A 10,704-nucleotide genomic window follows, 5' to 3' on the forward strand; every position below is an offset into this window, starting at 1 on the left:
TGGAAAGGAACCTCTCTATATCTATTTTGTGAATTTTTTTCTGAGTTCTCTCTCATCCTCTTTCAAAATCTTTCAGGTATATAAAAAATGTCATTGTGGATTCACATAAATTGCCACTGAAATGTTCCTATAGTTCGTGAGAGCCACCTTCCCCTTACTTCCAGGAGAAAGACTCTTCACACACTGTTCCACCTCTTCCACTGGCTAGAGCAGCTTCCAAGGAGAAGAATGTAACATTACTATAGGCTTTCCGTGGCTTTTACTTGATCTGTGTCTTTGAATAACACATACAGATACCTAAGCACTGAGGGGATGGAGTGAACGAAGTGAATTGAACCTATGGAGAGAGGGGCTTTCTAAGATAAAATAGAAATAAGATAAAAGCCACTTTAGGAATAAATGTTTCATATGATACACATATATTCTTATTATAATTCTTTCTTATAATTTCTTAAAATATTTCAAAGTACAGAAATATTAGGGAATATTATTCTACCTGGTCATTAGAATTGGAGAGCCACCCAAACAAATGCAGGGTGAGTCTACTTCTCAATTCAGATGCCTCGTTTGAACCTCAGCTTCCATGACAACTGTTACTTTGGGCAAGTGACTTACTTCTTTACCTTTAGATTAATTTTCACACCTATCCAATAGGAATATTAATACTTTCCTGGTATTACAGCAATGATTCAATTAATGGTATGTCAAAAACATTAGCACAATACCTGGTGCAGGATGATCAAACAGTAAAGGATATCTATTCTTTAAAATGTTTCTTTATAGCACCTATTTATTCTGTTTGTATACATCTTTTTCAAGATATGTCTCAGTACACTATAGGACACCCATGGCAATTACCAAAATGCAATTTAAATATGTACCTCACCCTGGCCAGTGAAGAAATAGAAAGAGAGGACTTGGGGCACTGGTAACCAAACCACTGAATCATGAAGACAGTATTGGCACAGGGACTTCCATCTGGCCAATTTATCTCTGTAAGAGGAAACTCATCACCCATTAATGTTTTTAATGAGAGGAATGGTGAACATCTACTGGAATTCACCCACAGAAGCACTGATGGCATTTGTGTATCTGCACCTACATGTATGCTCATAAACACACAGAATGACAGAAGGATTGGTTGGTTAATTTCTGTATCTCTAAATATGCTCTGTTTTTGTTCAGATTATACTTAGTGGGAATCTGATCATTATTTTAAATATGTTTAGAGTATCTATAGGGTCTCAAGGCTCCATGTAAAGATTCTGGGTCTACAAGCCAACCCACCAACTTTCTAATGGGAATTGATTATGTATATCAGATAGAGAGAATGTGATGCCTTAAGATGTAAGATCTTTAAGCCCCTTTCCTGTGGGGTAGCTAATACTGTAACTGCATGGGGCGGGTAGAGGTAGGGTAAGAACTGAGCTCTTAAAGCAATAGGACCTTAGCTCAGATTTCTGGTGTTTTCAACACACATTTGAATACCCAAACGTGAAGATGTGTATTCCTGCAGCCACCATATTATTCACCTATGCCTCCTTGTGTTTGGAAGACTAAAGTACATAGTATAATGTCTGCGCCACATAATTGCTCAGAAAGTGGTAGCTACTATAATTTAATTACCTTAGACTGTACCCACCTCTCTCACTTTTCTATCATCACATGATTTTCATACTGCCACTATCTCTACAAGGCAGTTTTCAGTCTTTTCTGGGTCACAGGGCCCTTGGGGATATCATGAAAGCTATGGATCCCTTCCCAAAGAAAAGTGTATATATCTACATCGACACAACATGCACAATTTCCATACATATTTTAGGAGGCTTACCTATTCCGTGAATTGAGAGTCTCAGGATGCCAGGTTAAAAACTGGCACTAGTTCAGAAACTCTTTCCTAAAAAATAGATATCCATATATCTATATCCATGTAATTATATATAGTTACCATTATAATACAATAATTAATAATACATGAATAAACTCTGTGTTTCATGTACTCACAACTGTAAACCTACTTTTGCCCCACCCTGTGTGGGTATTCAAGTGCCCTAGATTTGACTTGAGAAGATACTAGTCAACACACTCCAAGCTACTCCCTTGGGTCTTGAGGCAGAGCCCAGAGTCTCTGATGCCCTGGTCACTTCAGACACCCTAGGAGTAACTTCAGAGAGGGAAAACAGGCAGTGTGAAGTCCATCAGCCCTTCCTGAGGGCTAGGACAAGATGGGGTTCAGAATTCAAAATTATCCAGAATGTATGGTGTATCTATATCATTATATTATACCATCCCAAGAGGGTTCAGAGGCAGCCCCTTATAATCAGAGTAATATTTCTGCAATAAAACATGAATATTCACACTAAATGTGATAAAGACTATAAATAGCCATACAACGGTTTCAAGAACAGTCTTGCCACCAAATGAGTAACATTTTAAAAACAAACAACTTTCAGTTTTCAGAGATTTTATGAGTTCTGAAATATAAATAAGGAATTGTAGATCTCTAGCTGAATTCAGGTGTCCAAGGAACCATAAGTATTAAGGCTCACATTTCTCTGTATTTCTCCACAGCTCATAAAAGATTGTAAATTGCTATTAAAAACAGCCCTATATCTCCTGTAATTTATCAAGAAGAATAATTTTTAAATTACATAATTGCAGACATAATTACATAAAATTTACATATAAGTACGTATAGATTCTATTGCATTTATCATTCTATATGATTCTTCTTTTAGCAGTATTTAGCAATGCATCCTAGTAGCTCCACTTGAACTAATATAAGTTGCTTGTTTGGCCCAATACAAACATATAAATAATTTTTAAAAATACTTGAAAACTACTGCTGGAAATTAGAAACAAATCTCTGCAATGAGATATTTTTATTTAAAGAGAAGATGAATGTAGTGCTTGAATCAGAACCCTGTCTCAGCTTCACCTGAAGTAGCTTTGTGCAAAACTTGTGTAAATGACTTCACTGATAAGAAAAGCAATGAGTTTTAATAAAATAAGTGTGTCTAAATTTAAAGTGCCATTCAAATGGCACAAAGGAAGAAACTTCCTCAAGTGTTTAAAACCTAATGGAAACATGAAAGGAAATGCATAATAATAATAATGTAAGCTGTATGTCTGTATCCTCATTTATATTTATTCATCTACATATATATATATATATATATATATATATATATATATATATATATATGTATCTATCCATCATATTGTAGTCAAGCCACTGATAAAATAAGGCACTATCAATGTAAAGATACTAAAGACTGTTTCTCCCTTTTAAGGAAAATGTAATTCTTAGGTATTGAGAACCCCTTTTGATGCTTTCTTCATCTTCCACCTATCAAGAATTGATTGTATACCTACAGGTACTCCAAATGTAAAGCTTTGAATCTAAGAGAATACCAGAAATACCCTGCTACTAGGAGAATTCACTGTCTAGTTAGAAGAAATGCCACTGGGATTATATAGAAACAAGAGCACACAATGTGCTTTAAAGTGTTTTGTACATGGTAAGAGTTGCATCATTATCACACATTCACATTCCCAGCTAGTAGGGGTTCCTCAGAACCCCTATTTCTTAATTTGTACTCCATCCAGACCTTGGAACCACATGTGCCTTGGCAAAAAAAAAAAGAAGGAAAAAATCACAAAAAATGTATTACCTTGAAATATATGAACTTGCCAATCTGTAGGTCTGAAACAGCCCAATACCAACAATTTCACATGGCTTGTTGTAACATCAGACAACTTGATCTCAGAGAAACTGCCCTAAGTCAGTTACTCTTCTGTTCCTCCTCCAATCTTGATCTTGGGCATTTTGTCCTGGAGGAATAGCCCCTAAGATTGAGGTGCCCCCAGGCCTCCACAATGCTAACTGTCTAACCCAAAGCTTAGGTGGGGCCTTGGCATTTTTTATCTACCCACTCTTCTCTCCTGACTTACACAGCCCTGAGAATGAGCACTTTCTTAAGTTTTGCTCCCTAGATACCTTGCTTGCCTCATCCTAGTCCCAGTCCTGAGTGACATCAAACTTGCTTATCAACCCAGAGCTGTCCGAATCAACTATGAAACTTAAATTGAGAAGTTCTCTCCCTTTGTTATTGACTGTATTGGGGTGACTTTGGTTCCTAAAATTGTAGGTTTCAGATGTACATTTCTGTATACAGTTCTATACATCATCTGCATGTTGTATTGTGTGTCCACCCCCCAAAATCATGTCTCCTTCCCTCACCATGTATCCCCCCTTTACCTTCTTCTACCTCCACCCCAATTTCCTCTGATAAAAATCATACTCTTGTCTTTCTCTATGAGTTTGGAAGATTTTTTTGGCTTCATTCCTTCATTTTCTCACTCTTAACTGCATCTCTTTCATCCTAATTGTATTACCTCCTCTGCTCTATTTGACACTATGAGTTCTTCCCAGAGCTCTTTCTTTTCATAAGCTATCATATCTTTGTTATAATTTATTGAATCTCTATTAACACATCACAATCATCCAAGGTCCCTAGTTTACATTAGTTTCACTCGGTGCTATACATTTGTTGGGTTTGGACAGGTGACTTGTGTCACCAATATAGTATCATACAGTATAGTTCTACTTCCCTAAAAATACTCTGTGCTCCACCAGTTCATCCATCCTTCCATCTAACCTCTGGCAGCCACTGAGATTTGTAATGTCTCTATAGTTCTTTCTTTTTCAGAATGTCCTATGGTTGGAATTATGTAGAATGTAGCCTTTTCAGATTAGCTTCTTCCACTTGGGAATAAGCATTTTAAGCTCCCTCCAAGTCTTTTCATGACTTAAGAGCTCATTTTTTAATGTGGAATTATATTACATTATCTGGTTGTACGACCATTTATTTATCTATTAACCTGATGAAGAATAGCTTGGTGGCCTCCAATTTTTGGCAATTTTGTGTCAAGAAACTATAAAGATTCATGTGCGAGTTTTTGTGGGGGCATAAGTTTACAACTCATTTAGGTAAATACCACAGAGTGTGACTGCTGGACTGTATGGTAAGAGTATATATAGTTTTGTAAGAAACTTCCAAACTATCTTCCAAAGTGGTTGTACTATTTTTCATTTCCACGAGTGGGAAATGAGAGTTCCTGTTGCTCCACATCCTATCAGATTTGTAGTGGCATCCAATTGTTTAATGTGCCTTTCCCAGGTGACATATGATTTGGAACATCTTTTCATATATTAATTTGTCATCTGTATAGCTTCTTTGGTGAACTAGTTGTTAAAGTCTTTGGCCCATTTTTTTAAATTGAGTTGTTCATTTTTTATTGTCAAGTTTGAACAGTTCTTTGTATATTTTGGGAAACAGTCTTTTGTCAGACGTGTCTTCTTCAAGTGTTTTCTCCCAGTGTGTGGCTTGTCTTTTTATTATCTTGACAGCGTCTGTCACAGAAAAGAATTTTTATATTTTAATCGAGTCCAGTTCATCAATTCATTCTTTCATAGACTGAGCCTTTGATGTTGTATCTAAAATGTCATCATCAAATTCAAATCATTTTTTCCTATGTTACCTTCTAGATTTTTTCCAGTTTTGTGTCTTACATTTGGGTCTACTATGATCTGTTTTGAGTGAATTTTTGTGAAGGGTGTAAGGGCTCTGTCTAGATTCATTTCCTTTTTGCATGTGAATGCATAGTTGTTACAGCACCATTTTTTGGAAAGACGATCTTTGCTCCATTGTATTGGCTTTGCTCTTTTGTGTAAGATAAGTTGACTATACTTATATGAGTCTGTTTCCAGGCTCTATTCTGTTCTATTAATCTATTTATCCATTCATTCCCCAGTAGCACAATGCTTTAATTACTGTAACTTTATAGTAACTCTTAATGTCAAGTAGTCAGTCCTTCAACTTTGTTCTCCTTCAGAATTGCATCGTCTAATCTGGGTCTTTTTGCCTCTCTCTATATAAACATTTGAATTACTTTGTTTATATCCACAAAATAACCTTTTGGAATTCTGATTACAATTGCATCAGTTCTATAGATCAAGTTGTGAAGAGCTGATATTTTGATAGTATTGACTTTTCCTATTCATGAGCCTGGAATATCTCTACATTTATTTAGTTTTTAAATTTCTTTCATCAGAGTTTTGTAGTATTCCTCCTATGGATCTTATACATATTTTGTTTTATTTATGCCTTAAACATTTCATTTTTGAGAGTAATGATGTAAATGGTATTGTGTTCTTAATTTCAGATCCACTTGTTTATTACTGCTACATAGAAAAGCAATTGGCTTTTGTGTATTAGCTGTGTATCCTTCAACCTTTCTATAATCATTTATTAGTTCCATAGGGTTTTTTTGCATATTCTTTCAGATTTCCTACATAAACAATCATATCACCTGTGAACAAACAATTTTGTTTCTTCCAAATATGTATATATTTTATTTCATTTTATTAATTTACCACATTAACTAGGACTTCCAGTACCATGTTCAAAGGCAATTATAAGAAGAGACAGCTTTGTCTTGATCCTGAACTTATTGGGAAATCTTTGAGTTTTGCACCATCAAATATGAAGTTAGGTGTATCAAAGTTCATCTCAATTCCTAGCTTACTGAGTGCTTTTATTATAAATTGGTATTTCATTTTTCAAATGCTTTTTCTGCATCTATTGCTATAACCATATGATTTTTTCTTTTTTAGCCTATTGATGCAGTAGATTACATTAATTGAGTTTCAAATGTCGAACCAGCTTTGTACACTTGGTATAAATCCCACTTGGTCATGGTGCATAATTATTTTTATCTTTGATGCACTTTTAAAAGATATGAGAATTGAAGATCTTTTCTTAAAATAAGCATAAATGAGAGTATCAGTATATGAGGACTGAGGTCTAAACAATGGTACAAGGTAAATATAAATCTTGATATTAATGTTATTTTTTGAACTCGAGTTTTAACAAAGAAAATTGAAAAACTTTGATTACATGAAAGATATCATTATTACAATATATTGAGAACTGTTTATCAGTTATGACCAAAGATACCTCATGAAAGCCATTAAGCATGTCATTTCCTGTCAAGTCAACCTGCCAAGTCAACCCTAAGTAAATGTTACTGAAGAGCTTACTGGGACGATTGGTGTGTAAAGTAACACAAGGCACAATATGTTAGTCTTACTCCAAAAGAATTTATGATTTTGTACTGTGATTAAAACATAGAAGTAACTGTCATGCTATACCTGCAGGTATGGGTTGTACACTCCAGTCACAGAGCACTAAGTGACATGACTTGCACAAAATTACTGAATCTCTTTCTTTTACTTGCCTTTGGAAATCTCTTTTGAAAACCCTTTCTAAATTTCTCTTCAAAAGTATTATAGAAGAAAGTAGAAAGGGGTAGGAAGAGAAGAAAGTAATGAACTGTGGTTAAAAATTAAACCTTTTGTGTGGGAGTAAGGAGTGTATGGGACTTCTCCGTGCCTTCTTAATTAAGCTGTGAATCTACAACTGCTCTAAAAAAACAACGTCTTTAAAAATGATTAAAGCTTTTTTAAAAAGAACCCTTCATCAAAGCCTTCTAAAGAGCCCAGGAATTAATGTAGACCGGATGCTGTGATTTTTAGGTGACAACAGATGGAAATAACTTCTGGAAAGTACTCTTTTTTGTTTTCTTTAACAGTGGAAACATATTCATCTGAGTGAATAAAAAAGAATGTTATCTAATATTGAGGACTTGGGGAGAAAACAAGGGGAAAATGGCGCAGAATGAATGGACTCTGTTTGCTTTTCCTCTGCTCCCTCTTCATTCTAGGAAGAGAGTCTCAATATTCAAATCACCCATGAGAGCTTTTAAAAATCCCTATTCTTGAGCTCCACCCCAGAGAAATTAAATTCAAATCTCTGGGATAAAACTCAGGCATCTGTATTTTAATAAACTCCTCAGGCACTTCTAAAATGCAGTCACAGTGGAGAACCCTGTCCCAACAGATCAGGAAAGGAGATGTGAAGGAAGACTTTAACAAAGTACTTTTTAATTAAATTTATTGGTGTGACATTGGTTAATAAGATTACAAAGAATTTTTGTTTCCTATGTAAAGTGGTTGACCTTGAACCTGCAGAGACCAGACAGTCCCCAGACTTCTCCAAGTCCACATTTCTCTGCCTCCGATTCTTAGGTGTCCAAGGAGAGGGACCCACAGACATGCCTTTGGAGGAGGGTAAGATTACAAAAAAATTGAGAGGAAGAAAATATATTAAGTTCCTGATGGTCAGTCTTGGTCCACGAATAAATATTATACACAATGAAGGACACGTTAAATGATCTAAGCATTTGGGAAGATGGTAATGTGGACATTCAGGTGTGAGGTTGGTTTGTGGGTGGATGATTTCAAAAGTTCTTAGCTCTTGATATCAGTAAATATATTCTCTTTTTTCTCCCTTATAAAATTCATATATTGTTTATTGCTTGCATGGTACTTTGGGGTGTGTGAAGCATCCCTCACTTATTCTCATTCTGTAAATGTGCCAGTTCCTTGTTGCAAATGAAAGAAAGCTACAGTTGGTTATAAAAACTTGATGGATGAGTTAGGTGTCTGTATTCGGCTGTAAGCAATAAATGCTGAGCTCGGCAGAAAGTACTATAGGCAAAATGCAAGTGATTTACTAGCTATCTGAAGTACATGAGATTTGTAATGCATGAGCCCCTCAGGCCCATCACTTCTCTTCAGTAATGGGAAACAATATTTTGGTGAAAAATGACACATTTAATCTCAACTTTCTGTTGTAAAACAAAAAGGCAGCCTAATTTTCATTTTATTATTCTTTCATAAAGCATCTTTGCATCTTATATGAAGTACAGATGATTTGTTAAGCAGAAACCACAGAGCATATTAGAAACAATATCTGTTGGTAGATGTTTATTCTACCTGGTTGATGAGATCAAATGAGGAATTCAGAGCACTGTGATGGACCTGTTGTACTCTCATGGACTTTCAGAGAACTAATTCTAACAGTTGAATGCTCTTTAAGTCAGATGTAGAACAACCAGGGATTGCCATTACCACTATCCATGGCTACATATGGATAGTGCTAACAGTCTTGGCATCCTCCTCAGCCCCACAAAAAAAAAAGCCAAGAGAAGAGTAAGAGAAGAAACATTACCCACTGAACTGAGTGTGAAAAATGTGGACATAAAAGACCATGAACTCAAATCCTGACTCTGCTAATGATAGATAGTGTGAATGCTATACACTTTCTGCAACTCATTGTACCAGTCTGTGAAATACTGACCTATTTTGCAATTTCAATGTGAGAGATAAATAAAACCTTTTCCAAGGCACTTTGAAAAGAGATTCTGCATTTCAGAATAAGTGTTAAACAATAATAATGATGATGCAATAGCTGACACAATGCAAATTTTAAATAGAGCCAAGTAACTTTCTAATTACGGGCTAGGTTTTATTCTTTCTAAGTGTAATTAGAAAGTGACCATGTTCCTTTAATTAGAAAGTTAATTAGATTGTGACCTCTTTTCCCATCTTATTGTCTTGGACGGCAGGCCAGAAGTAAATTACAAATCCCACTACCTATGTATGTATAGCTCCCCAAAATAACATAAATATGATTATAAGGAATAACATTAGGGCTTAACAGTCAGATAGGACCTTCATAGGCTGTGGAATGGATCTTCTATTAGAGAAAAGTGTATCTGGGTAAATAAAGTACTCTTATAGATCAAGCCTATATAAAAGGTCCCTAAACTGTGTTCTTCAGGATGCTGGTTCTCACACTTTACTGTGCATGCATGAGAATCACCCGAAGGACTTGGTAAAACACAGACTCCTGAGCTCCATACATAGAGCTTCTAATTCAGTGACTCTGTGGGGGACTAAAGAATTTACATTTCTAACAAGTTTCCAGGTTATGCTGCTGCTGCTGTTCTAGAGACCGCACCTTGAAAGTCATTGCCTTAAAATATTAATAGTGTAAAGCATTAAGTGTTGTTCTATCATCAAATGATTTTGAGAGTTCTTAGAGAAGAACAAAGTTAAGCAAGTTTCTTTAATGTATGAGCCTTTTATATGTTACTATGCTTCAGGAATCTTGAAGAAGGATGAAGTAGGTAGTGCTCCTCAAGTGTATTTGACCTCCCCACCTGTTAGAATGTCTACAATTTAACATGTTTAAGAATTTGACAACATGACAGGCTGTATGTATTGCTTTGTTTACACTAAACTGTAGAAGTGGTGAGTTGCCCTTAGAGTAATAATTTCCAAATGTGATCCCTACATGCCCTTTGTCTCTCTCCTCAGAGCTACAGCCAGAGGTTTTGCCATTTCACATACTGTTGTTAGAATGGTCTATTAACAGCAGAATGTTATTATTTTTACTGGTGTCCTGATTTCCCCATATGTGTATTAGCAAAATTACTGTAGAGACACTTCCTTCCTTTGTATGAACAGTGTATACAAATCTAGTAAGACTTCATCCTTTAAAGGTGAACAAATGTGGAAATGTTCTAAATGTGATTGCTAGTTCTGGAAGCTGTTTGACTGCCTGACTCCAACTAGTCTAATTAGCTGAATTCTTTCTCTAATGTTATCATATTGGCCTAGGGTGAAATTTCATGCAAGAATAATGTTGGATCAGTTTAAAAGGTATTTGTGACTCCATAGAGTTGACTAGCTGCTTTTGTGGTTACTTGTTAACAAATGTCCAAAGAAGAATT

General features: G+C 35.5%; 1 non-coding gene across 1 annotated transcript; it reads right to left on the reverse strand.

The window, feature by feature from the left end:
• Positions 1-8,064: 8,064 nt before the first annotated feature.
• Positions 8,065-8,195, reverse strand: LOC118986889 (small nucleolar RNA SNORA38). Its single transcript, XR_005066478.1, has one exon. It is a non-coding gene; the product is annotated as a small nucleolar RNA SNORA38 (small nucleolar RNA).
• Between the last annotated feature and the right edge of the window lie 2,509 nt (positions 8,196-10,704).

This window comes from Sturnira hondurensis, unplaced genomic scaffold (genome assembly GCF_014824575.4).
Source record: "Sturnira hondurensis isolate 20B ecotype Veracruz unplaced genomic scaffold, ASM1482457v3 Scaffold0004622, whole genome shotgun sequence".
NCBI lineage: Eukaryota > Metazoa > Chordata > Mammalia > Chiroptera > Phyllostomidae > Sturnira > Sturnira hondurensis.